The sequence below is a fragment of the Zootoca vivipara genome, chromosome 3, assembly GCF_965207765.1.
Source record: "Zootoca vivipara chromosome 3, rZooViv2.hap1.1, whole genome shotgun sequence".
Taxonomy (NCBI): domain Eukaryota; kingdom Metazoa; phylum Chordata; class Lepidosauria; order Squamata; family Lacertidae; genus Zootoca; species Zootoca vivipara.
In genome coordinates, this window is record NC_142586.1 from 96,875,703 (window position 1) to 96,902,330 (window position 26,628).

Consider the following 26,628-nt stretch of genomic DNA (forward strand, 5'->3'; position numbering starts at 1 on the left):
CCTGGCAAATAGAAGGGGAAGAAATGGAAGCAGTGAGAGATTTTACTTTCTTGGGTTCCATGATCACTGCAGATGGTGACAGCAGTCACGAAATTAAAAGACGCCTGCTTCTTGGGAGAAAAGCAATGACAAACCTAGACAGCATCTTAAAAAGCAGAGACATCACCTTGCCGACAAAGGTCTGTATAACTAAAGCTATGGTTTTCCCAGTAGTGATGTATGGAAGTGAGAGCTGGACCATAAAGAAGGCTGATCGCCGAAGAATTGATGCTTTTGAATTATGGTGCTGGAGGAGATGCTTGAGAATCCCATTGACTGCAAGAAGGTCAAACCTATCCGTTCTAAAGGAAATCAGCCCTGAGTGCTCACTGGAAGGGCAGGTCCTGAAGCTGAGGCTCCAATACTTTGGCCACCTCATGAGAAGAGAAGACTCCCTGGAAAAGACCCTGATGTTGGGAAAGATGGAGGGCACTAGGAGAAGGGGACGGCAGAGGATGAGATGGTTGGACAGTCTTCTCGAAGCTACCAACATGAGTTTGACCAAACTGCGGGAGGCAGTGGAAGACAGGAGTGCCTGGCGTGCTGTGGTCCATGGGGTCACGAAGAGTAGGACATGACTAAACGACTAAACAACAACAACCACAACAACAACAACCACAACAATTTATTATTTATACCCCAGCCACTCTGGGTGTCTTCCAACAAAAGATTAAAAATACATTAAAACATCAGTCATTAAACACTTCCCTAAACAGGGCTGCCTTCAGATGTCTTCTAAATGTCAGATAGTTGTTTATTTCTTTGACAACTGATGGGAGGGTGTTGCACAGGGCGGGCGCCACAACCGAGAAGGCTTTCTGCTTGGTTCTCTGGGGGCGCAACTAGGGGGAGCAAAATGGAGAAGATACATTTTTTGGGGGGGAAGCCAAATTATGAAGTCTGCCCCTGCCAACCACATGTTTAACCAGGGTTTTAAACCCTAAGGTTGGGTGGGGAGGAATCCTTGCAAATCAGCAAAGTCAATGACATTGCACGCAGCATCCGTGAAGGAGCTAAAGAAGAGTTTTGGATGTGGCACCAAAGTAGCCCCATTATTGCGCTAATGAAACTTTGATGGGTTGCGCAGCAGGCTGCCACAGCTTTGTGCTGAAAGGCTGCTTCAAATCTGCTGTCAGCCCTATAAATTACCATTTCTCAAGTCAAACAAAACCCATGTTATTTTTTAAAAAGCTTACTTTTTCCTTCTTCTGCTCTCTGCTCAGATGCCAGCAGCCACCCTTCCCCTCCTCCCTCCCTTGCCACTGGAGATCTTTTCTCAAAGAAGCAGCGCAACAGATAATACATCTCTTGCTTAATTTGTGCTGAAGGATCCGGCTGTTGGAATCCTTCTGTGTTTTGCAGCATGCTGGAACTGTGTCTGCCTCCTTCCCTTAACTCAAAGAGACCAGGAAATGGGAAGCTGTGCCAAGATCCAGCGCTGAGAATTGGCGAAGGCTTGCCAGTTCCCTATTCACAAATTAGAAACAGTATCTGGGCCTGGGGTTTGGAAGGTGTTTAAGAACAGGAAAGAAAATTCAGCATTTCATAAGTCTCTTTCAGCTGTCAGGGAAGGGCCCTGGTTTTAGGCGGTGGTGTATTGCCATCTTGTGGTGGAGGCTGAGCGTGACACTAGATCTGTGATTTTAAACACGCCAGGGAGTGAGGCTGCATACACAATATTCATTTATAGCACATGACGCCACCTTAAACAATCCTGGTGAGCTACAAGGTATTCTTCCTCCCCATTCTTTAACAACCAATTTTCAAAAAAAAAAAAGCAGTCTGCCCTCAACTTTTTAAGCCTCTGACAGACTTTCCAAGGGTCCCTATTTTCCAGGGACAGTCCTGGATTTACAGAAGCCATTCTGGTTTCTGATTTGATCCTGGAATATCCTGCTTTTCCTTAGGGTTTCCCTATTTTCATTGGAGAAATGTTGGAGGGCATGGAATTATGCAACTCCTGAGCCATTTGAAGGCAGCCCTGAAGAGGGAAGTTTTTAAACGTTTAAGGTTTTATTATGTTTTTACATATGTTGGAAGCTGCCCAGAGTGCCTGGGGGCCAACCCAGTCAGATGGGCAGGGTATAAAGAGAAAATTATTATTATGGAATAGGGCACCTCTATTTTCATTGGAGAAATGTTGGGGGTTATGATTTGAGTAGGCTTTAGAAGTGAATGTACCTAGTTTACAACTTTTCTGAAATGGTACAAGAGCCGCCAAAACAAGGCCACCAAATCCACACTTCTCTGATTTTGCAGTGTGTTTCAAAATACACTTTGTGGGATTCTCCAATAGGAAGCCGTGTTTGTTTCAAGTGGTATGGTGCTGCTTTAAATGTATCGTGTAGATGGGGCCTAAACCTCCTGTTGCTGGAGGATCATCCTGGAATGCCAAGGAACACTAATGGGGATACCTTAGAAAAATGTCAAATTCCAAAGATCATGTTAAGCACACACATCTGGGTGGGAAAAGATGGGAAAAGAGAGAACTGTTATCAATATCATTGTCTTGGGAGAAACCTGGGAAAACTAGGAATTTAATTCCTATTTTAGTTAATTGTATTCTTTTCTTTTATGTCTTATTGTAATTTTACTGGTGTTAGCCACCCTGAGCCTGGTTTTGACTGGGGAGGGCGGGGTATAAATAAAAACTTAAACAAAAAACCCAGCTAGCATGGGACATCCCTCATTGGGAGTTGTTCATCACCTTGTTCCAGGAGTTGAATGGACTCCCAGAATGGATTAAATTCGAAAACCAAGGTACGACTGTATTACCCTTTCACTTGAGAAGAGTTTTGAAGTGGAGGAAATCCCAATCTCCCAACATTTCTAAGGCTGCAGAGAGAAATTAAACAGGGACACTCACAAACCCCCTGTCTGATCTCCCACGAGTTAAGTCGAGTTGAGCAGGGTCTGCTTGATGCAAATCTTAACCACGGCTGCCCCTGTCACTAGGCAAAGTGAGGCAGCCATCTAAGGTAGGTGAGGGGGGTTCCTGAAAGGTTTGCAGCAAATTTATTACAATTGCTTTTGTAGTGTGAAATAGAGGAGGGTTTCTGGGGATTCTGTCTGTAGTACCAAACTAGATTGGGTACTGCACATCTTGTGTGTGTATCACTTACTGCTCCACCTCAGGAAGCCAATTTCTTTATTACCACTGCAAATGGCAGTGGTTTCCTGGATAGGGTGGAGCAGGTGGGTTTTACTGGATTGGTTCTTTTCATTCCAACTTCCTCACAGCCTCTCCCTCTCCCTGTCAGTGAGCAAAAGTGACCCATTTGCTAGTCTACTGACTCTGCCTCCACTCAGGAGACCACTTATATCTGCCAGCAAACTGCTGAACCCAGGAGTTACAGGGAAAGCATTGTGGGCATGAATTGGGTTCAGCTTCTCTTTGGGGAAGGGTCCACATCTGATCATGGGAGAAAGAGACACACACACGTACAGACCCCCCACTTTGGAATACAGTTGTACCTTGGATCCCGAACACCTTGGTACTTGGGTGTTTTGGCTCCCAAATGCCACAGACCCAGAAGTGAGTGTTCCAGTTTGCGAATGTTCTTTCAAACCTGAACATCCGATGGGGCTTCCACAGCTTCCGATTGGCTGCAGGAGCTGCCTGCAACCAATCCAAAGTCACACCTTGATTTCTGAACGTTTTGGAAGTCGAATGGATTTCCAGAACAGATTCCATTAGACTTCCAAGGTCCAAATCAAAAAGGTAACCCATCAAAACAAAAATTGGCAAGCAGATGCAAAAACTTTAGTTATTGCTCTTTCGGTTGTAATACCTCAAAAACGCTAGAGCCTTATCCACAGTTACTTTTATATTAACTGGTACTGAATATTTTTCATATGCTTTTGAATTATGTGCTGGAGGAGACTTTTGAGAATCTCGTGGACTGCAAGAAGATCAAACCTATCCACTCTGAAGGAAATCATCCCTGAGTGCTCACTGGAAGGACAGATCGTGAAGCTGAGGCTCCAATACTTTGGCCACCTCATGAGAAGAGAAGACTCCCTGGAAAAGACCCTGATGTTGGGAAAGATGGAGGGCACAAGGAGAAGGGGACGACAGAGGACGAGATGGTTGGACAGTGTTCTCGAAGCTACAAACATGAGTTTGACCAAGCTGCGGGAGGCAGTGGAATACAGGAGTGCCTGGCGTGCTCTGGTCCATGGGGTCACAAAGAGTCAGACACGACTAAGCAACAACAACAACTGAATATTTATGGGCATAAATTCAAACATAAATGGGAGAGAGTATTTCTTTTTATTTCTCACTCTGACCATAGCTGCCAAGTTATCCCTTTTTTAAAGGGATTTTCCCTTATGCTGAATAGGCTTCCTCGCGAGAAAAGGGAAAACTTGGAAGCTATGACTCTGACTCTGGAGCTGTTTCTTACCATTATGTTTTACAATTCAAGGCATGTATAATATATACAGGACCAGACCACCCATTAGACAGACTGAGGCCCGAGTCTCTAATATAGTCTGCTGGTTGTGGGCAGAAACAGGTCACTGTGTGGGGCAGAGCCACTATGCTAGCTTCCTGGCAGGTGGGTTGCTGTAGCTTATCCTGCTTGTTTCATACCCTCCAACATTTCTCTGATGAAAATAGGCACGTCCTATTCCAACAACTTTACTATTTATACCCCACCCACCTGACTGGGTTGCCACTCTGGATGGCTTGCAGCATATATAAAAAATTAAACATTAAAAAAAACTTCCCTATACAGGGCTGCTTCCAGATGGCTCGGGGGTCAGATAACTCCATACCCTCCTACATTTCTACATTGAAAATAGGGACATCCTAAGAAAAAGAGGACATTCTGCGATCAAATCAGAAACCGTGACAGCTTCTGTAAATCAAGGACGTCCCTGGAAAATAGGGACACTTGGAGGGTCTGTAGTTTGTTGCACCATGCCAACCTTCCTCTCCTCCTGGTTACCAACCCATCAAGCTGCTTCTGTAGGTGGTGGAGGGCACTATTGTGTCAGCACTATTGAAATAAAATTCAATTGCCAGCCAATCCTTTTCTGTCTGAGGAATGGGGAGGGTGCCATCTTGCTTCAGGCAGCAAAATGCCTTGGACTTACCCGGAATGCAGTTCTCCCATACAGGTTTAAAATAGTTCCTAAATTTCCCTGTCTTGCTACCTGGAAACTGCATATTGGCAACATTCCATATATGAATGAATGAATGAATGAATGAATGAATGTTGTTTGCTGGGTAATCTTTAAATAACAAATGAAAGATAATTAATGGAGTCAGCTGGTCAATTCATTGAGAGCTCATTAATTGCGTTGGAAGCTGTGATCAGTTGCAGCACAGCTACCAAAATGGCGCACATGGACATGGGATTGTGTAACAGCTACTGAGAAAATGCTCAAGATGTTTTCCTCCCAGCTATTGGCAGCTCTCCATTTTCTGAATTTACATGCTGCTGAACCGCATCCAAACAAACTTCTAGGCAAGATGTTACAAATACAAGCTGCCAGCCAAAATAATTGTTTCTTATAATAAGACTCAGACTGAAGAACAGTACAAATAACCCCAACTTCCAAAAATATACTGTGCCCTGTTCCGTTTCTTAGATTACAAAAAAAGCAAAGAGTACCCAGTGCCAATTTTTGGGGTTCTGTTTCCTCCTGCATAAAGATGTCGCCAAGGCCCACTGTAATTGAATCCAAACAGTGTTTCAGAGGGACTTTCTATAAAACGTTCTTCATTATGGATGGAGGCAGTTGCAAGATACGGTGCGGTTTGGTTTCCAGTGCTAAAGTTACCATTAAGGGGAAGGGGAGCTGTGTTAAAGATTCAAGAGGAGCCCAATCACCTTTTTGTGCATTTTTCACACCGGTTCATAACTCTCATTTCCCCTAAATTGCTGCTCCTTCACCTGCAGCTTTACTTGAAAGTGTTTCTTCACTGCATGATCCCAACCAATTAGGGATCCCATAACGGACATGATAGCTTCACAGGGCATTGACCCGATTATATTATTATTAAAAAAGAAAAAAAAGTTTAGCCTACACTTTAGAACTCCCTGCCTATTGAGATCAAGCAGGTGTCTTCGCTATACTCTTTTCAACAGCTGCTAAAAATATTCCTGTTCAGACAAGCCTACCGAGGTGCTTAGAAAGCTGAGGTAACTTTAATCTGTTTTAGTATTTTAACTTTTGTATGTTTTAAAGTAGGGTCGTGATTTTTATTTTACTATTCTATCCTTTTGTAAACTGCTTCGAGGATTTCACAATTAAGCAGTGTGTAAATGCTATGAAATCAATCAATCAATCAATCAAATGTGGTTATGTAGTAGCATCACTGATAGCCCAATGAAACTTTCCTGTTGTTGGGTTAGAACAATGGAGAGTCAGTCTGGCTGCTTCCTTCCCCATCACTCCTCCACACACAGCCAACGTCCTTGAATTGGTTTGACCACCTTTCACAAAGTGAAACAGAAAATGGACACAAACAAATGCACTTTCCTGGGGCAAATATATCCACAACATAAACTCTTACAACTACCAAGACCAGTTTTTCACCAGCACCTTATTTCTTTGCCTCTTACCTCATCGGTTTAGGTTAGGTTTATTAAATGCATATATCACTTCCCGCTACAAAAATCCCCAAAACAATTTATAACACCCTACATTTGTATAAGAATTCTAGAGGGGTATTTTTTTTGCAGCTAGGTGTGTCAGCTGGGAAGCTGCTGGCTCAAATCTTCCCTCAATCTAGAGCTTTTTTTTTTTAGGGGTAACTTGCGAGACCTCAGTCCGGGCACCTCTCAGGTGAGTGCCATTGCCATTCTAAGAGAAAAAGGGAGATATTCATGGTGAGTTCCAGCAGCTCTTTTTCTAGAAAAATAGAACTGCCTCAACCATAAACCATAGCTGCCAAGTTCTCCCCTTTTTTAAGGGAAATTCCCTTATGCTGAATAGGCTTCCTCGTGAGAAAAGGGAAAACTTGGCAGCTATGCCATAAACTCTCTAAATGGCCTTGGCAGGGTGTGGAGGGTATGGAGTTATGCGAGTCAAGGAGATAAGCACGGTAACTATACAACCTTGGTATCTGAAGAAGTGTGCATGCACACGAAAGCTCATACCAAAATAAAAGCTTAGTTGGTCTTTAAGGTGCTACTGAAGGAATTTTTTTATTTTACTTCGACCCAGACCAACACGGCTACCTACCTGTATACAACCTTTAGAAGACATCTGAAGGCAGCCCTGTCTAGGGAAGTTTTTTAAATGTTTATTATTATTTTATATATATGTTAGAACAGGCATCCCCAAACTTCGGCCCAATTGTAGTTTTGGACTACAATTCCCTGGCCACTGGTCCCATTAGCTAGGGATCATGGGAGTTGTAGGCCAAAACATCTGGAGGGCCGCAGTTTGGGGATGTCTGTGTTAGAAGCTGACCAGAGTGGCTGGGGCAACCCAGTCCATAGCTACCAAGTCTCCCGTTTTTCGTGGGAAACCCCTGTATTTTAAACCGTTTCCCGCTGGCAGCCCGGATTGGAAAAAATCCCGTAAATCCCCTGGATTTCCTACCTGCCAGGGAGGCTCCATTTTGGGTCCTGGCGCCACCCGATTTCCAGTGCCCATACATGGGTAGTGCGGCACCGGAAGTTGCTTCTACGCATGACATGCGTAGAAGCAACTTCCAGTGCCGCTCCGCCCATGCCTGGGCACCGAAAATCGGGCAGAGCGGCACTGGAAGTTGCTTCTATGCATGTCCAGACATGCGTAGAAGCGACTTCCGGTGCCGCGCCGCTGCTGATCCAGCATTTTTCAGCAGGAAACTTGGCAGCTATGACCCAGTCAGATGGGCGGAGTATAAATAATAAAATTACTACTACTACTAATACTACTACTACAACTACTACCACCACCACTACTAACTACTACTACTATTTAATAGGACGTCTCTGTTTTCATCAGAGAAATGCTGGAGGGTATGCAAGTGCAAACTAACAGCCAGATGTTCAGAGCAGCCCCTCACCCACATTTCAGTGCAGATGGCTTCCCACAATGAACAAAATGAAGTAATACACATCGCTATCTAAAGTGACCATTTAAAGCGACCTTAAGACCATTAAGTCCATTAAGTCCAGACAATCTGAAACTGACCAACTGCTTATATGTACTCGAAAATAACTGAGCAGGGAAAGAGAGCTTTGGCCTCCTGAGTTTGCCACCTAGCAAAACTAATTCAATAGTGGCTGGGGGTGGAGCTGGGCTGGGCTGGGGCTGGGGGTGGAGGTGCAACAAATGGAAACGGTCCCTACCTCATCCTTTCACCTGACACCAAAATGCAAAAGAAATGGTAGCAGAAGTAAACACGGTTCTTTTTCATGTCATGTTGCTAAGAAAACAAGTTGAGAAATGTATTTTCGTTAGCATATATATATGTATGTGTGTACATTATTAATATGTTTCCAATTTGCCCGCCTCTGCATTGCAGTCCCTCCAGGAATATCTAGGAAGGGAAAAGGGAGACTTGATGAAATACTTCCCCCAAAGAATTGAGTTTCAGCTCTATAATAAACAAGGCTAAAAGGTGGATTGCTTTGTTTTGTTTTGCTCTTGTTTCTTCCAGAGACTGATGGAAACGTGAACTATGGAGAAGGTGAAGGAGGAGCCGGTGATGCTTTGATGTGTGAGTGAAAAGGACCATTCAGTTGCATTCAAGCCCCTGAGACAGCAGTGCTGGAAAGAAGCACACTTAGCCCCCTGTCATTGGCCAGGGTTAGGGCTGGCCTTACCATGAGGTGACCACCCATGGGACGCGGGTGGCGCTGTGGGTTAAACCACAGAGCCTAGGGCTTGCCAATCAGAAGGTCAGCGGTTCAAATCCCTGCGATGGCGTGAGCTCCCGTTACTCGGTCCCAGCTCCTGCCAACCTAGCAGTTCGAAAGCACGTCAAAGTGCAAGTAGATAAATAGGTACTGCTACAGCGGGAAGGTAAACGGCATTTCCGTGTGCTGCTCTGGTTTGCCAGAAGCGGCTTTGTCATGCTGGCCACATGACCTGGAAGCTGTACGCTGGCTCCCTTGGCCAATAACGCGAGATGAGCGCCACAACCCCAGAGTTGGTCAAGACTGGACCTAATGGTCAGGGGTCCCTTTACCTTTACCATGAGGTGACAGCTGCAGGCAACAGGATCCTGCTGGAACCCAGAGATGGCAAATCCTCTCCCAGCCAGGATGCCTGGAGTTGTCCTCTCCCTTCCCTCCAAGCCTCTTTTTCAAAAGGACATATTTCTTCCTGTGGTGACATCACACCCCCTGTTACCCTGGCAACCTCCCACTTCCAGTTTATATCATCAAACTCTGAAATCCTAAAACTGGCCTTTGTCTCTTCTCAACATCCCCTCGTGGCAGGAGGGGCTCCTTCTCCTCTGCTGCCTGGCACAAGGTAACTGCTTTTGTCAATTGTCCTTTCCTTTCCTTTCCTTTGTACTACGTGATGGTTCTTCTCTCCACACAATTCCTGGCCAAGAAACTCATTCAGCCTGCATTTCCACACTGCTAAGCTGTCTCACACCTGCGTGAAGTCTTCAAGCATTTAGTAATCACCTATATTTACTAATTCTAGAAAACATGGGTGAGGATCTGGTACCCAGGACTGTTAGACAGTGCCATAGCATGGGTTGCCAGCACCCGGGGCCATGCAGAGGGGGCGGTGGTGGGAAGGAGGGAAATGGACTGAGTACACATGTGCATTCAGCTGCCTAATGGCATCCACATCAGCCAGGAGATAGCAGCTGCAGAGATAAGAAAAGAAGAGTTGTTCCATTGTCTGCAGTGGTCACTTCCTGGTTTGGATAGAGAAGCCATTTTCAATGGAGCCCAGGGATGGAAGCACACAGCTGTATTGAGGCAGCAAGCGGGTGTTGAAATTTTGCACCCCTAACAATTTTGTGGCTGGGGCAACCGCCCCTCTGTCCCCCATGCTACGCCACTACTTTTAGGTGAATCTTCCCCCACTACCACACAAATGCATAATTTCTTCTTTTTCTTCTTTGGTGATCACTCGTAACTGAGTAAGATGAACACAGTTTTAATAGTGAATCCATAAGTGACTGTTGAAGCCAATTCTGGATCCACACATCCTTCCACAGTGGGGACATAGGTTTCTGGGTGGGAGTCATAGAATCATAGAATCATAGAATCATAGAGTTGGAAGAGACCACAAGGGCCATCCAGTCCAACCCCCTGCCAAGCAGGAAACACCACCAAAGCATTCTTGATATGTGCCTGTCAAGCCTCTGCTTAAAGACCTCCAAAGGAGACTCCACCACACTCCTTGGCAGCAAATTCCACTGCCGAACAGCTCTTACTGTCAGGAAATTCTTCCTAATGTTTAGGTGGAATCTTCTTTCTTGTAGTTTGAATCCATTGCTCCGTGTCCGCTTCTCTGGAGCAGCAGAAAACAACCTTTCTCCCTCCTCTATATGACATCCTTTTATATATTTGAACATGGCTATCATATCACCCGTTAACCTTCTCTTCTCCAGGCTAAACATACCCAGCTCCCTAAGCCGTTCCTCATAAGGCATCGTTTCCAGGCCTTTGACCATTTTGGTTGCCCTCCTCTGGACACGTTCCAGCTTGTCAGTATCCTTCTTGAACTGTGGTGCCCAAACTGGACACAGTACCCCAGTTCTGGGCTGGATTTAGGTTTGATGAGGCCCTAAGCTACTGAAGGTATTGGGACCCTTTATATGTCCAGCTGTCCTTTGTCAACAACAAATTGCTGCTGTTTTTGAGTTGAATATATGCTATATGGTAGTTTATGGACCTAATAAGTATCTAAAGCCATTTCCAAATAACAAAAGATGTATTTTATCAAAGTAATTGTTGAACTGAAATACAATTAATAAGAAGTATATTAACAGGAAACGGTAAAGGAACCCCTGACCATTAGGTCCAATCGTGACCGACTCTGGGGTTGCGGCACTCATCTCGCATTATTGGCCGAGGGAGCCAGCGTACAGCTTCCACGTCATGTGGCCAGCATGACAAAGCCACTTCTGGCTAACCAGAGCAGCACACAGAAACGCCATTTACCTTCCCGCTTGAAGCGGTACCTATTTATCTACTTGCACTTTGACGTGCTTTCGAACTGCTAGGTTGGCAGGAGCTGGGACCAAGCAATGGAAGCTCACCCTGTCGCGGGGACTTGAACCGCCGACCTTCTGATTGGCAAGCCCTAGGCACAGTGGTTTAACCCAATAGTGAAATACAATTAATAAGTATATTAATAGTGAAATAATTATTAAGCTCTAACTGTATGTAGGTTTTATTTTATTTTTAATCTTATACTAGCTGGTCCTGCACGCATTGCTGTGCGTTAGTCTGTGAAATGGAGGGTATTAGCCCCCCTTCAGATCCCCCTGAGCCTCAGAGTCCCCCTGAGTCGAGGCGAGATACTGTGGAGAGGGTAGGTTTCATCCCTGTGTCTCCCCCCACCCTGTTCTGACCCATTACGTATCCCTGCCCTCTATTCGGACACCCCATCCCCCCCAGGCAGGCCCCTACCTCCACTTGGCCTAGTCTGGAAAGCGGCCTAGTCTGGGTCTGATAATGGCCACCTTGGTGGTTTCAGTTGCTTGGTTGATGATGTCATTTGGTTTTGGGTGTGGCTTAGATTTCACAGGAAGGGAGGGGGTGGAGGAGGGTATTACACCACTTGAGGGCGCTGTTTGACTTGGTGGAAAACCAGGTCTATACCTGCCCAGATGTGTGATTTGAGGGATTTTTGTCCCCAACAATGCTCGGGGAATGGCCTGGATTGTTGTGTCAAAATTTCAGGATGATCGGTCAAGCGGTTACGGAGAAAAGTGGAACCTGCACTTTCACAATTTTTACATTTTTATATATATAGATTTTGGAAATGTACATCCAGTTGTTTTTTCCTTTAATATCTTTGGGGCCCTCAAGAGAATGGGGCCCTAAGCTATAGCTTGTTTAGCTTATATGTAAATACAGCACTGGTGGGAGTTGATCATGGTGAGGGTTTGCCAAATGTCCTTCCTCTTAGCATATTTCTCCCTTTCATCCTGAGTTCGAGTGTCTTCGAAGCCCATGACACCTTTGGTAAAGGCTGTTCTCCAATTAGAGCACTCCCAGGCCAGTGTTCCCCAGTTGTCAGTGTTTATACTACATTTTTTTAAAAAATTGCCTTAAGAGTCTTTAAACAAATTCACAACAATATTATAACGAATCCTTTATGTACTTGCGTTTTATTTTTAATTCATCATTCAGGACCATGTATTGGTCCATGAATTGGTTACCTTGTTTATGTGGTTGAGGGACCTCTTCCTCTGGTTAATCTACCAATGACTACCAGCCACAATGGCTCTGTTCTGCTTCCACTGCCAGAACCAGTATGCCTCCGAATACCAGTTGCTGAGAATCACAACGGTTGAGAGTGCAGTTGCAATCAGGTCCTTCATGCGTGTTCCCAAAGAGTCATATGGTTGGTCCCTTTGAGAACAGGATGCTAGACTAAATGGACCTTTGCTATTCAAGGAGGCTCTTCAGCTCTTCCCCACACTGATGGCCCTATAGGACTAGAGTGAACAGCTGTAACTGAAAGTCCGACTGTGCTAAGTGCAACAGCAACCACTAGAAGGCACCATTGCAATTGCAATAATTTGCCAAGTTTAGAACTGTTCTGTTGATCAAGTTCATCTTTGAGCATTTCGAATTGCATTACCTCTTCATAAAGAAGGTTGTGCAGAGAGAGGACAAATATTACATGAGAGCAAATCTGCTCAAATAATTTCAAAGGAAGGAAAGTGATGCAGTGAGGTTTCACCACACAACTTTGAAGTGTGACTTGAGAAGGTGTTTGAATTATGGCATGTGAATTTATGGACAGCTTAAAATAATGGAATTAGAGTTCAGTCCTATATATGGCTAGTTAAAAGCAAGTCCCAGTCTCTGGTAAACTGGCCTAGGGCTATAGAATCAGCTGGAAAATGATTATTATTTTCTATAGCATACATGCTACACAAAGCACCTTTTCCTTACCTCAAGCATTTTTCTTAACTTCTTTGTGGATTGTAGGACCCAACCCTTCCTGACAACTAATTTAGCTCACCTTGATGTAGAAGATTATTAGTAACAGTAGTATTTAGGAATGGAAACAGTTATCAGTTTTGCTTTTCTCCGTCACTCTTTTCCAGCCTTTAATTCAATTCTCCAAATTTCTGCAGCAGTTTGTGAATTTTTAAAATTAAATTATCATGTAAACCCTTCAGCATTTTAGTACAAATTTCTCCTAATAGTTTTGTATGCATTTTTAAAAACTAAGTAACAAATTTTTTTTGCAAGCGATTTCTCTAATGTGTTCATTTTCACTAATGCGCACCTTCCTGTAATATGCACATTTTCATAAATATTTTTTCATTGGAGAACTGCACTGCAGAATTCAAGAGAAGTACAAATTTCAAAGGATGGCCGTGTTTTGCTTCTCATATGGCTTTGGAAAGTGCAAACACAATAGATTCAACTTTAAGCATGAAGTGAAATAGATCCCCCCGCCATCCCTAGCAGTGTTATCATTTGTGTGCAGAGAAAGCATGTACTGTTCTAAACATTTGTCGTTGTTTAGTCATTTAGTCGTGTCCGACTCTTCGTGACCCCATGGACCAGAGCACGCCAGGCACTCCTGTCTTCCACTGCCTCCCGCAGTTTGGTCAAACTCATGTTGGTAGCTTCAAGAACACTGTCCACCCATCTCGTTCTAAACATATAAAGTGGCTAAAGTGGCTTGCTAGATGGGGGTGGGGCAACTATATTAGTATCCTAGCAGGGAAAGGGGCAAGACAGTGAGGAGGTTGGTAGAGTGCCTACACACCAGCAGAGCCAATTCAGTACTCCTGTCTGTGTCTTTGCACTGTACCAACCCTCCCAACTTCTCTGCCACTTTGCCCCTCGCCTTCTTCCTCCCAGTGAGCAACACCAATCCATTTGCCAGGAGGCTGGGATCATGGCTTCTTCCTACTCAGTGAGTTGCTTCTATGAAGAATATCAGTTTTCAGAAAACAAAAACAAGAAACAAAAACTGCCCAGCTATTTAATAGTTTATCAGGTAGATCTTACAGCATACAAGAGATTCCGGCCAGCTCTGTGCTGTGGCTCCTATGGATCTTGTCTCAGAAGGTAGGGAATTAGAGCCTGGGGAAATTTTGGGAAATTGACAAAATGTCTGGGGTTTTTTAAACCTTCAAAAACTCAAGCTCTGCAACTTCCTTTGGGTGATTTTCTAAAAAGAAAAAGCTCAACAGCTTCCCCCCAAAAAAGGAGTAAAAGTATCTAACCAGACAATCTTGCCTATGGTTACGAGAAAGAAAAAATAGACAGCACCAAGAATCATCCATAGCTATCACTTAGCTAGTTTCTACTACAAACCTTCAAAAAGCTATCAAAGTAGAAGAGATATACTGTAGTCTGTTTCTGAAGGATCCTCTGCCCCTAGCAATGTTTTTTTAAATTTTTTTTTAAAGCACAGTTCACTTTCCTCCTGAAAATACATCAGACAAAATTACATGGTTTCTAGCTCAGACCTGTTTTACAGGATCTCTGTGACATACGAGCCTGTTCTGCTGTAGGTCTAATTTATGCCTAGCCATAAATTCCTGAAGCTCAGCTAGATCCGATGCAATCTTCAAATCAACAACATCGTTCCCTGAATAGTTCTTGTGGTTGTGGGGGAAAATATACTTTGTTATACTTGAAGGCACAGATAAAAAATCTGTTTCCTGTGTACACTGCAGTTACATCTTCTGTTCACTCTTGGAGAAGGAACTAGAAGCCATTTAATAAGATTGGTTACTTACAATAAAGTGGGGACAGGGACTCTGTGGCCCTCCATATGTCAAAGGATTTGTCCCCTCACAGAGCTATAATTCTCAGAGTGACTTAACACTCAATCCCTCTTCCTAGGGAACTCTGGAAATCATAACTCTGGAAAAGGAATTTTGTTGTTTTGTTGTTTAGTCGTGTCCGACTCTTCGTGACCCCATGGACCAGAGCATGCCAGGCACTCCTGTCTTCCACTGCCTCCCGCAGTTTGGTCAGACTCATGTTGGTAGCTTCCAGAACACTGTCCAACCATCTCGTCATCTGTTATCCCCTTCTCCTTGTGCCCTCCATCTTTCCCAACATCAGGGTCTTTTCCAGGGAGTCTTTTCTTCTCATGAGGTGGCCAAAGTATTGGATCCTCAGCTTCACAATCTGTCCTTCCAGTGAGCACTCAGGGCTGATTTCCTTAAGAATGGATAGGTTTGATCTTCTTGCAGTCCATGGGACTCTCAAGAGTCTCCTCCAGCACCATAATTCAAAAGCATCAATTCTTCGGCGATCAGCCTTCTTTATGGTCCAGCTCTCACTTCCATACATCACTACTGGTAAAACCATAGCTTTAACTATATGGACTTTTGTCGGCAAGGTGATGTCTCTGCTTTTTAAGATGCTGTTTGGGTTTGTCATTGCTTTTCTCCCAAGAAGCAGACGTCTTTTAATTTCGTGACTGCTGTCACCATCTGCAGTGATCATGGAACGCTAGAAAGTAAAATCTCTCACTGCCTCCATTTCTTCCCCTTCTATTTGCCAGGAGGTGATGGGACCAGTGGCCATGATCTTGGTTTTTTTGATGTTGAGCTTCAGACCATATTTTGCGCTCTCCTCTTTCACCCTCATTAAAAGGTTCTTTAATTCCTCCTCACTTTCTGCCATCAAGGTTGTGTCATCTGCATATCTGAGGTTGTTGATATTTCTTCCGGCAATCTTAATTCCGGTTTGGGATTCATCCAGTCCAGCCTTTCGCATGATGAATGGAAAAGGAATAGGGGTCTCTTAACAAATTCTCATCACACTTGACAGCCCACAGCTCCCATAATTCTTTGTGGGAAGCCATGGTGGTTTGAAGTGGTATCTGAGTGCTTTAAAGGATATGGTGTGAATGGGAGCTAAATCAAGATGTAGCTGTGCAAGTCAAAGGGGACGCCTCAGACATGTTCCTGGATTCGTTTAAGCTTAAATTTTAAACCAAGAATCCACTCACAAAGCAGACTATTATTAAAAGCAACTGGATCAGGAACTAGTAGCTCTTGGAGGTGCTGACAGCCAGGAGGGCTAGTGAATGTGGCCAGTTTTATTGCTCATTCTGGGGGCTGGGTGGGCTAGAGTTCAGTTTCACCAAAGGATACAGTGCTTCTGGGAAGCCCCATAAACACTGACATAATCAAGAATTGGTTTTAATACAAATCCATAAATTTTTATAGGTTCTGAGCTGTCAGGCCGGTAATATATAGCCAAACTCTGCACTGGGTATGTGGGAATAAGGTCATTACAGGAGAGGTGCAAATAAAACATGAAACTTTGCAATACAGTGCAGAGCTGAGAAGTGTGTGTGTTTTAGAGCAACCCCTCTGAAGCACAGGGTGTGGTGCAGCTGGAGGAGGACTTTAATGCACTAAATTTGCCCTCTTTAAAATAATTTACAAGGGCTCAAATTGTGCGGGGGTGGGTGGGTTAGCAAACACTCACCATCCCCTCCTCTGGTGCCCTTTTGCACAGTAAGCAGGAAGGTTTGCAAAGAGAGATTACTGGTTTGAATACTCCATCTTATCAGGAACCCAGATTGTGCAGGGTTCCTGATCTGAGAGAGGGATACAGGTCCCATCATCCATTACCATTGACCACTCAGGCAGGGACTAATGGGAGATGTAGTCCAGATTGGGGGATATCACCAGATAGGAGGACATAGCCCGTGTGAAATCTGGGATGTTTCTAGGGGAGCAGGTGTATCTGGCCGCACCAGCCCATTACCTGGCAGATATCCACTACGTGGAGTACCGCAGACTGCTTACTGCGGCTAGACTGAATGTCCTTGATTCAGCGGTTTTGAGGGGAAGATTTGGAGGAGTCCCATACGGTCAGAGAATGTGCCATTGTGCCTTGGGTGAGGTAGAATCCACAGAACACATTTGGCTGAGTTGTCCCTTTTATAATGATTTACGGCAATATCTTATAGCCCCATATTTAGCTCAGTTTAGTTCCCGACTAAGAGAACAGCAGGCAGCATATTTGCTAAACAAGCCCACTGGGAAAATAACCTCCTCGGTGGCTAAATTCCTCTTCCTGGCGCTCAAGTGTCGGAAACCTATAATCAAATGCCTTGATGTGGGTTACCTGTAGGAGGTTCAGTAGCGTGGTTATACTTCATTTGTGTATCCCTCTGATGCCTTTAGTTTTATATTTTTATATTTGTATTGAGAAATGTTTTTTCTTCTGACTATCGGTCGAATAAAGTATATTGTATTGTATTGTAGTCCAAAACATATGGAGGGCACCAGGTTGGGGAAGGCTGATGGCATTTTTTAAAAAAGGAAACAAAGAAGGCATCAAGGGGATTTTTTTAATGAACAAAGAAGTAGCACGCCTTTGTTGTTTAACAGTGAACTTGAGACAAAGGCAGTTGTATCATCTCCAATTCTCAATCTGGTTCCATCCACATGGCTCCAACAGTAATGGGTGTTTCACCTTTTGAACCTGTTAACAATAACATCTGGAGACCAACAACACCTGAAGGACCACAATTTCCCCAATTTTGGAATATCAGATAAGAGGGACAGGAAGGTCTGGGGCCATGAAGAGTCTCTGATGGGAAGGGAATGGTCTGGATCAGTAAAATTTATCGTCTTCATACAGAAGAACTGTGCACATCTTGGCTTTGCAATTCCTTACATAATAATATGGTGGGATACAGGGAGCACTGTCAAATCTCCCTTCAGGCTGCAGCATCTCTCAAACTACACTACCTCCCAAATTGCTTTTGAAAACAGCAGTGCACATTTTGAGTATGGGGAGGGGAAGTAAATGGATCTAAAGTTATATGACTCCTTCTGCAACCCATCAGCTGCCATTTTGCTGTCCTCCGTAGAAAACTGCCTTTCATCTCGCTCTGGGACTATTTCAAGAAACTATGGTAAAACTGAGTGAGAGCAAATAATTAATTCCACATTTTGCATGCATTCATAAACCAGTGGAGGAGATGGATTTGTCTACCTGAGCAGCACTTTCATCTTGTAAAAGCAAATATTAAAAAGCCCCATTCTCCCCCCCATGCAACATTATATTTTTAATTCTTAAAAACATAATTATATGGCCATTCTGGAGCCTTTTGTTTTCCCTCAACTCTAGAGCTGGCTGCATCTGCTTGGATTCTTGGATTGTCGGACTTGGCCAAGAAAATCAATGACTACCTATCAAGGTCATAAAGGAAAATGACACCTCAACATCTTCACTCACCATCTGTAGTGGTGTGGCTGGTTTGGTTTTCAGGATAAGTGGCATTTGATGTACATTGCTGCCCCTCAGAGGATTTGTGGGCAAATTTTGTTGAGGTAAATTTACTTGCTTGCTTGGTTGCTTACTTACTTATGTATTTGTTTTTTAAAAAATCAATATACTGCTTTTTGCCATCTAGGCCTCAAAATGGCTTACAGCAACTATCTATCTATCTATCTATCATCTATCTATCTATCTATCTATCTATCTATCTATCTATCTATCTATCTATCTATCATCTACCTACCATTAAAATTAAAACATCAATTAAACTTCTACTTAAATTATAGAAGGAATTTCTAAATGCTCACCTGTATATATTAATTACCATATGCAAATTTTAGGCATACCTGTACCCTCTTTTCCAGTGATGTGTTTCCTCACTTTTTTGGCAACATGAAAGTGGTCTGCTAGACTCCATGTCAAGACGAGACTAATCATCTAATTGGGATTGGATCTGGAGCACAATGCATTCATAAGGTCCTTCTTGAAAGACTGGTGCCGGCAGTCTTAGAATAATTTCCAAAAGTCAAAGTTGCACGCCAAGTCATTTACTGAGGAAAAGAAGGCCTGTTTCTTTTGGAATACCTAACTCATGTACTTCCCTGCTGCATTTGATTTATTAGGCTGACTGAATGACAGACCACTAATCATTTTAGCAAAATATCTTTTGATAGCATACATCTCAGGGGATTGGCGATGGCAGAACATGATTATCTTGGAACTAGAACAGTGCTGTTCATTTTTGAGACGGGTTTGCCTTCATGCCCATCCTCGACTGAGTATGTGTCATTCCCTGAAGGATACTACTCTTCTGATGAAAGGCTCATTAGGGAAGGTTATCATTCCAGAAACAGAATGTGTCAAAACAAAGGTGCCTGTGGCCTTCGAGGAACATCTGTTCAGGAATCATCGGTTCCTAAAGTGCATGGAAATCCTTTAATTAAAATAGTGAAGAAAAGGCTGAAGAGATGAAGAAGGTGAGCCTACCTAATTCACACTTTCTGAAACAGAATGTGAACCTCGTTTCAAATTTTCATTGCAACACGGTTCTCTAGCCAAGCAATGTATATAAAAATGCATTATAGTACAGCGGTACCTCGGTTTAAGAAAAAGCTTAGTTTATGAACAAGCTGCAAACCCGGAAGTAGGTGTTTTGGTTTGTGAACTTTGCCTTGGAATAAGAACATGTTTTGCTTCCTGTTGAGTGTGTTCCATTTGTAAATTGGGTCCCCCGCTGCTATGGGAAAGCACGCCTTGGTTTAAGAACGCTTTGGTTTAAGAACAAACTTCCGGAATGGATTAAGTTCGTAAACCAGGGTACCATTGTATATTAAGGAAAACTAATTTGCAAATAGGTGTATATTAGGGAAAAATGCATGCAGAAATGTGCATATGAGGAGAAATAACTGAGACAAGACATCAGATGTTGGGTGACAATTAGGCCAAATCTTCATTGACTATCAGCAGGTAAGTGGGTCTGGCATGGCAGTAGGGCAGGGGTTAGTTCATCATTCCACTTAGCCCTTGCTGATAGAAAGCACCCCAACCTCTTCCTTAGGAGTCACTTGGTGTTGAACCCTGTTCAGGGTCTCACTGGGCAAACAGGGTGAGAGATTGCAGCCAGGAAGAGGCCCTAACCTGATTTTAGGGTGAGCCATCATTCATCTTCTCCTCAGGCTTCTTGTGCCTGTCCCACTTTACTATGCAGATCCTGCCCGATGCCACTTCTGCCCTAACTTGTAACAACACTGTACTAAATGCCTAATGCGAATAATCCTTATTTCACTGAGGAAAAGGCACAAACCAAAACGGAACCCAACCTAGGGCCAGTTGAGATTGGGAGTTTCATAAAACTGGGCTCACCGTATTGAACACACAGCTCCTGGTAGATCCAAGCCTATGCATCTATTCTAAGCCATGAAGGACCACTAACAGTGCCTCCCCCAAAGACCACAGTTTATATGACCACCCTAACAGCGTCATGAGCACAAATCATGATGAATGCACATGATAAGGACATCTGGAATTGGAGTTGGCACCACCAAGAGCTCCATGGTGCTGCCTTTTGGCAATTGACGAATGCCATGGCCATTTCTCCATTTGGCAATTCCACCCCTCTCTCTTGAAAGGAGAGTGTTCTGCGCAATGTTCTGAACAATGTCTGTGTAGAAGCATTGGCCCCACAGCAGGATGTAAACCCTGTGGCACCTTCTCACGCTACAAGCTCCATCCTTGCAGGCCTATTCCATCTGAGCAATTCCATGCAATAGGCGTGGTTCTCCCATATGGCACAGTTGCCTGGAGGAAAGAGAAGCAATGATACATGATGACCAAATTTGTGATAGCTGATGACAGCAGCTTTGCACATCCCAACTGTTTACATGATTGATGCACTCTGCCAATTCACCAGCACACAATTCCCAACCTGCTTATCTCTTAAATATTTTCTCACAGATTTTCCATCATGTTTTTTGGGGCTCAAAACCTGACAAAGAACAGCTGGTTCTGATTTGTCCGATCCTGTAGACGTTTCCTTGCTGTGGTGTCATAAGGCCTGGAAGACGGGAAACAATTTCAGGGGAAATCGAAACAGGCAAAAATGAAAGGGAGCGAGCAAGAGTTCTTGAACTTCTCCTCGGTTTCAGCTTTCCCAGATGTGAACCAGGTGTCTTAACCAGCCCACCACTAAGCAGATTAAAAATAGATCCTGTGCTGTGCTGTGTATACCTGCTCCAGAAAAAAAAAACTGTTTTTCTATGTTCCTTTCTTCTTCTCCTGTAGCATAAACTCTGTAGCAGACTCTGTAGAACAGACATGACATCAAATATTAGGACAAGTGTATAAAATTAGGTAAAATGCAGCTTTGGTTCTTAAATGCTTCATTTAAGGACTCTTAGTGACATATTCAGACTAGACAATGACATCCCCATAAAACTTTGGCTTTCTCTTTATTCTCTAGTTATACTGGATCCCACAGGCTCACATCAGTGCAGGCCCTCTGATGTTGCGGGAAAACAGCTTCCATCACCCCTGGCTTCCATCATGCTGGCTTTGACTGATGGAAGTTGAAGTCCAATAACATCTGGAAGACCACAGGTTCCCTATCCCTGGATTAATCAAAACCCGTATCCTGCATCCATTTCTCTTCCTTATGAAGCATGGCAATTAAAGAATTTAAAGTGGATTGGTGAAATTTTCCTTCACAATTATAGGAAGGGCTTTGTTGGTGCGGGAATTCTATTTTCAGTATAAACAGGACTCTGTTTTGCACCTACACCCACCCACCCACAGTACTTTTAAATGTTCTCCAAGATATGGAGGGGAGAAAAGGGGAAAACGGGGATACTCAGGGTTAAATCAGAAACCGGGAAGGCTTCTGTAGTTCTGGGACTGTCCCTGGAAAATTTGGACACTTGGAGCTATGAGTTAGGCTAGTTTCTACACACACTTACAGATATTTCTCTATCCCTCATCCTGACAAGCAAGAAGCATTATCAGAGTTGAAGGATACAATGAAGCCAAGCAAAACCACGGAGAGAATGCAAAGCAAAGAGGTACGGTTTGAGGAGAGGGGTTGTGGCTGCAGAGGCTCCTATGGGCCAACTAGAGAAGCATGGGGGGGCCACATTTGCCTCATGGCATCAGCCCTACCCTACTGTTATCAGCTGGACTGAGCTGCCTTAAAACCAAAAATTGCAGCTTAACTTGCCCACGGATTGGGATGTGAATCAACCAGGAAGCTCATGGTCTGTCTCTCCTCAGGCGAACTTGCACAGGAAAGCATCAAAAGCATCAAGGCAAATTTGTAGATATCCAGAGAGGGGGGGGCGGCAGGGAGAGAGAGAGAGAGAGAAAGAGAGAGAGAGAGAGAGAAGGAAATTCCACACCCTTTTGACAGCAACCAAGTCTGGAAAGCTTCAGGTTGATGGCAAGAACCTTTCAGGGTGAGTAAGTCATGGTTACAGTTGCTATGCAACTCTGCAGCCTGTCACGGAACTTACATCATGAAGGATACCAGAACATTTTATAAACTGAGGAACCCTGTCCAGTGGAGGTTTCACAAGCAAATCAAGCCCTAGAAAGGCAAAAAAGAAAAGGGAAGGAAATGGAAAGAAAGAATACAAAAGGAGGGAAGGAAGGAAGGAAGGAAGGAAGGAAGGAAGGAAGGAAGGAAGGAAGGAAGGAAGGAAGGAAGGAAGGAAGGAAAATAGTGGCCTCCCTTAGTGAAAGGCACCCAGTTTAAGGTGGATTAAGAGGTGAGTAAGAGGTGACATGTTTGACGTTTATAAAAACCATGCATGCCATTTAGAAAACAGATGGAGAAAAGTTTCTTCCCCTCTCTCATAGCACTAGAACTCATGGACTTCTAATGAAGCTGAATGTTGGATGATTTCAGGACTGATAAAAGGAAGTCCTTCTTCACGCAGCTGATAGTTAAACTATGGAAGTTGCTGCCACAGGAGCCAGTGATGCCAGCAGCCTCAATGGCTTGAAAAGAAGATTAGGCAAATTCAGGGAGAAGAGGGTGATGGGCGGCTACTAGCCATGGTGGCTCTGCTCTGCTTCCACACTTGGAGGCATTAATGCTTCTGAATACCAGTGCTGGAAGCTACAGGAGGAGAGGATTTTCTTGTCCTTGGGTCCTGCTTGCAGGTTTCCCCTCTGGCATCTGGTTGGCCGCTGTGAGAGCAGGATGTTGGACTAGGCGGTCCATTGGCCTGGTCCAGCAGGCTCTTTTTATGTTCTAAGGTGATTTGACGAAAATGGCTATATATTCATTGTATAGCTTTTGCTATTTGCTGAAGATGCACCACATGACACTGGCCTTAGATGCTATGTATGTATAATACTTGATTGTATTATTGTAATATTTCTTGATTGTAAATTCTTATAAATACTTGTATTTTTTTGCATTGTTGTAATGTATTGTGCAAAAGCAAGGGAGGACTATTAATATCTATGCAAAACAGAGAATGTTGGCAGGTAGGGCATGTTTTTTTTCAGGATGCCAGAAGTGGAACCTGCTGGAACTACATATTCTACACAACTATTAAAGGACACATTATAGGAAGACACATGCCGCCGCCCATGACTTAGCTGGATGCTGATTCTAATGGCTTCTACTGATGATCAAAACACATACAAATGGAGAAAACCCATGACATCAGGGATGGAAAGCCTGCGGCTCCTCCAGATGTTGTTGGACTCCAACTCCCATTGGCTCCACCCACTCCCAGCTGAGCAAGTGGTCGGGACTGATGGGAGTTGTGGTCCAGCAACATCCCTAAACTGCACCCTTGCCCAGGAGGGAGAGGGGAGCAAAGGCAAAAAGCCATGATTGAATATGGTTCTGCATCAAGGGAGATGACCACCCCCCCCCCCCCAGTATTTAGTTGCCTGCTGAAAACTCATTTCTTCTCCCATTTGCCTTTGCTGGCAAATACTAACCAGCCTGATTTTAATCTGTTTGCTTTGGATTTACTATTTTTATGACTACTATTATTGTATAGGCTTTTGGCTTATTGTAATTTTTTTTACTCTGTGCTGCACACCACTTTGCAATTACTAAATGCAGCATTAAAAACCCACATTTTAAATAAACAAACAAACATTTGCATAACGCTACTATCAACCTCAAATGATGCCTCCCTACCCACCTTTTAAAAAATGGAATGATATTTCACCACCACTTCCATGTGCTGCCAGCCTGTCTCCCGTCTTGGTGGCGCGCCGTCCCCCACATACGCTTACAGTCTTCTCAGTTAACTCCTCGGCGAGCTTTTTTTATATTATTATTGCAATAGCAGAACCTCAGGGTTTGGCAAGCCACTCTCTTTCTAAATGCTGTAATGCCCCTTGATTCTATAATGCGGTGTTATTATTACTCTGCGAATAGCTAAGTGTGTTTAAACTCTGCGGCCATGCCAAAATACACTAATGTCATTCAGGAATTCCCCATATAATTTAAATTGATTACATATTTATTGTTAAATGCTCCCCGAATGTGTTCCCCTAGAAAGCACTTATCCTGCTGTTACTTTTGTAAGCTCCCCATTTATTAGCATTTCTATGATTCGAAGCAAATGGGGGGGCGCGGTACACGCTCTCTCCCTCCATGCTACAGCAATTCTCTCCACTTCTTGAGGCAGAGAGAAGTTCTAAGGGTACAGGGCTCACCCAGGTTTCGTTTCCTTTAAAAAAGGGAGTCACTGGAGGCTTATATTGTTTTGTCATATTGGAGGGTTTCTTTTTTACAAGCGCAGAGGCTGAGCATAGGTGGAGGCACAGCTTCCACGAGGGTGGAGGACCTACAGTCCTCCAGCTGTTGCTGGCAGATCTCCCTCATCATCCCTAGCAACTAACCATGCAGACTGGGAACATCTAGAGGGAGAGAGCTTCCCCGCCCTGCTCTCACTCAGTCAAATTCACTGTCCGACATCAGACCTCCAATAGAAGCAGCCAGCAATCCTGAAATGATGTTGGCTCACTTCTCTCTACCTCACTTCGACTCACACTGGGATTTCAATTATTCTCATTGCACAGAGACACCTGGATCCTTAGCTAGGAGTTACAGGAGAAGACCTGCTTTTGCCTCATTCCAGGTGCTAATCTAGCAATTAGTTCCCAGGGAAACACATCCTCTGAATATTCTGTCAAGTTCAAGGTCATATATTACTCCAAGGCAATTTTAAGGGAATCTGGCACCCAGGAGTTTTGGGGAGTCAGTGCACCCACGAACTCATAAAATTATGTTATGTTATTGTTTACATATATGCCACCTTTTGGCGCGCGCACATGCACACACACACACCAAGTTTTGCTAGACTTAACTCCCATCAGCCCCAGGCAGCATGGTCAATGGTCAGGTAGGCTGGGATCTGTAGCCAAACAGTAAGGGCTTCTGCATTGATGCACAGAACCCATGTTTTCATAAGCCAATTCACTTATTCTTTCTGAATAAATGAATCAGGGGTGTGACTAGAACTGAATTAAGGACATCTTTCAAGCAAAGGAAAGCTTCAGCTCTGTGGTATTTCCAAACACCATTAGGATTTCCTGGTGTCTCACATCCCAGATGGAAGCATTTCTTCGCCAATCTCCACAGCAGGCAAGGGTGGGGGAGAGAGAGATGGAACCTGCCAATTTATCAGTTCAATTTATGCCGTCAACACAAGTTGTTGACTGCATGCGAATTTATCAGGTTGAAATGTTGAGCAGGTCGACATTAGCTGGGGCGGGGAAGCGGGGAGGAATTAACCTTTTCATGAAACATCTTCCAGGCATCATGTTATTTGGTTGTGCTCAATAGGAATTGCTCAATAGGATTCCAGGCTGCAAGAGGTTAAATGGCAAACTGCCTAAAGCGGCAGCAAAGGAAACCTCCATGGTTGTTAAAGGAGCTGGAACAGGAAGAGCAACGTGGGCACTCCCCAAGTTCTACTCTCATACATGCAGCATTTGCTTATGATTAGCAAATGCAGCATTGAAGAGAATGAAATCTGCCGTTGCCCAACAAGCATCCATACAAGCCATAATACAGAACAACCCTCACATTGCTTGTGGTTCTATGCTAATATATGCAGAAGTAGAGCATCTGCTTTGCATGTAGGGAATCCCAACCTCAATCCTCACCATCTCTAGGTAGGGCTGGGAAACCTGAGCGCTCAATGGCTAGTCCATGTAGACCAGGGATTGCCAGCACCTGCAAATAAATATCCCCTCAAAAATCCTGAGAGACTGGTTGCTCTTCCTACTCCATTTGCAGTGACTTGGCCTCCCCCCCACTCCCCCCATGGCAGTCTTTTGTGTCAAGCCACACCCCCATGGCAGCCATTTTGTGACCGGCATCCACAGCACTTCCTACAAAGTCCAAATGTGGCTACTAGTTTTGACAGTTCAAGATCCTGAAAATAGTATACCTAAAGCATTAGAGGTTATACAGTACAGGAGTTTGGACAGCTGGCAGGGTTTAAACTGAATAAAGTAAAAACCAGTGTTGAGTAACAATTTAGCATCAGAAGAAATTGATAGAATACAAGAGACCACTGGCTTGACGTTTGTTAAAAAGGTAAAATATCTGGGTGTAAATATGACTGGTAAAAATATTGATCTGTTTAAAAACAATTATGAAAAATTGTGGAATGAAATCAAAAGAGATTTAGATATATGGACAAGATTGAAATTATCATTGTTAGGCTGCATTTCAGTGATA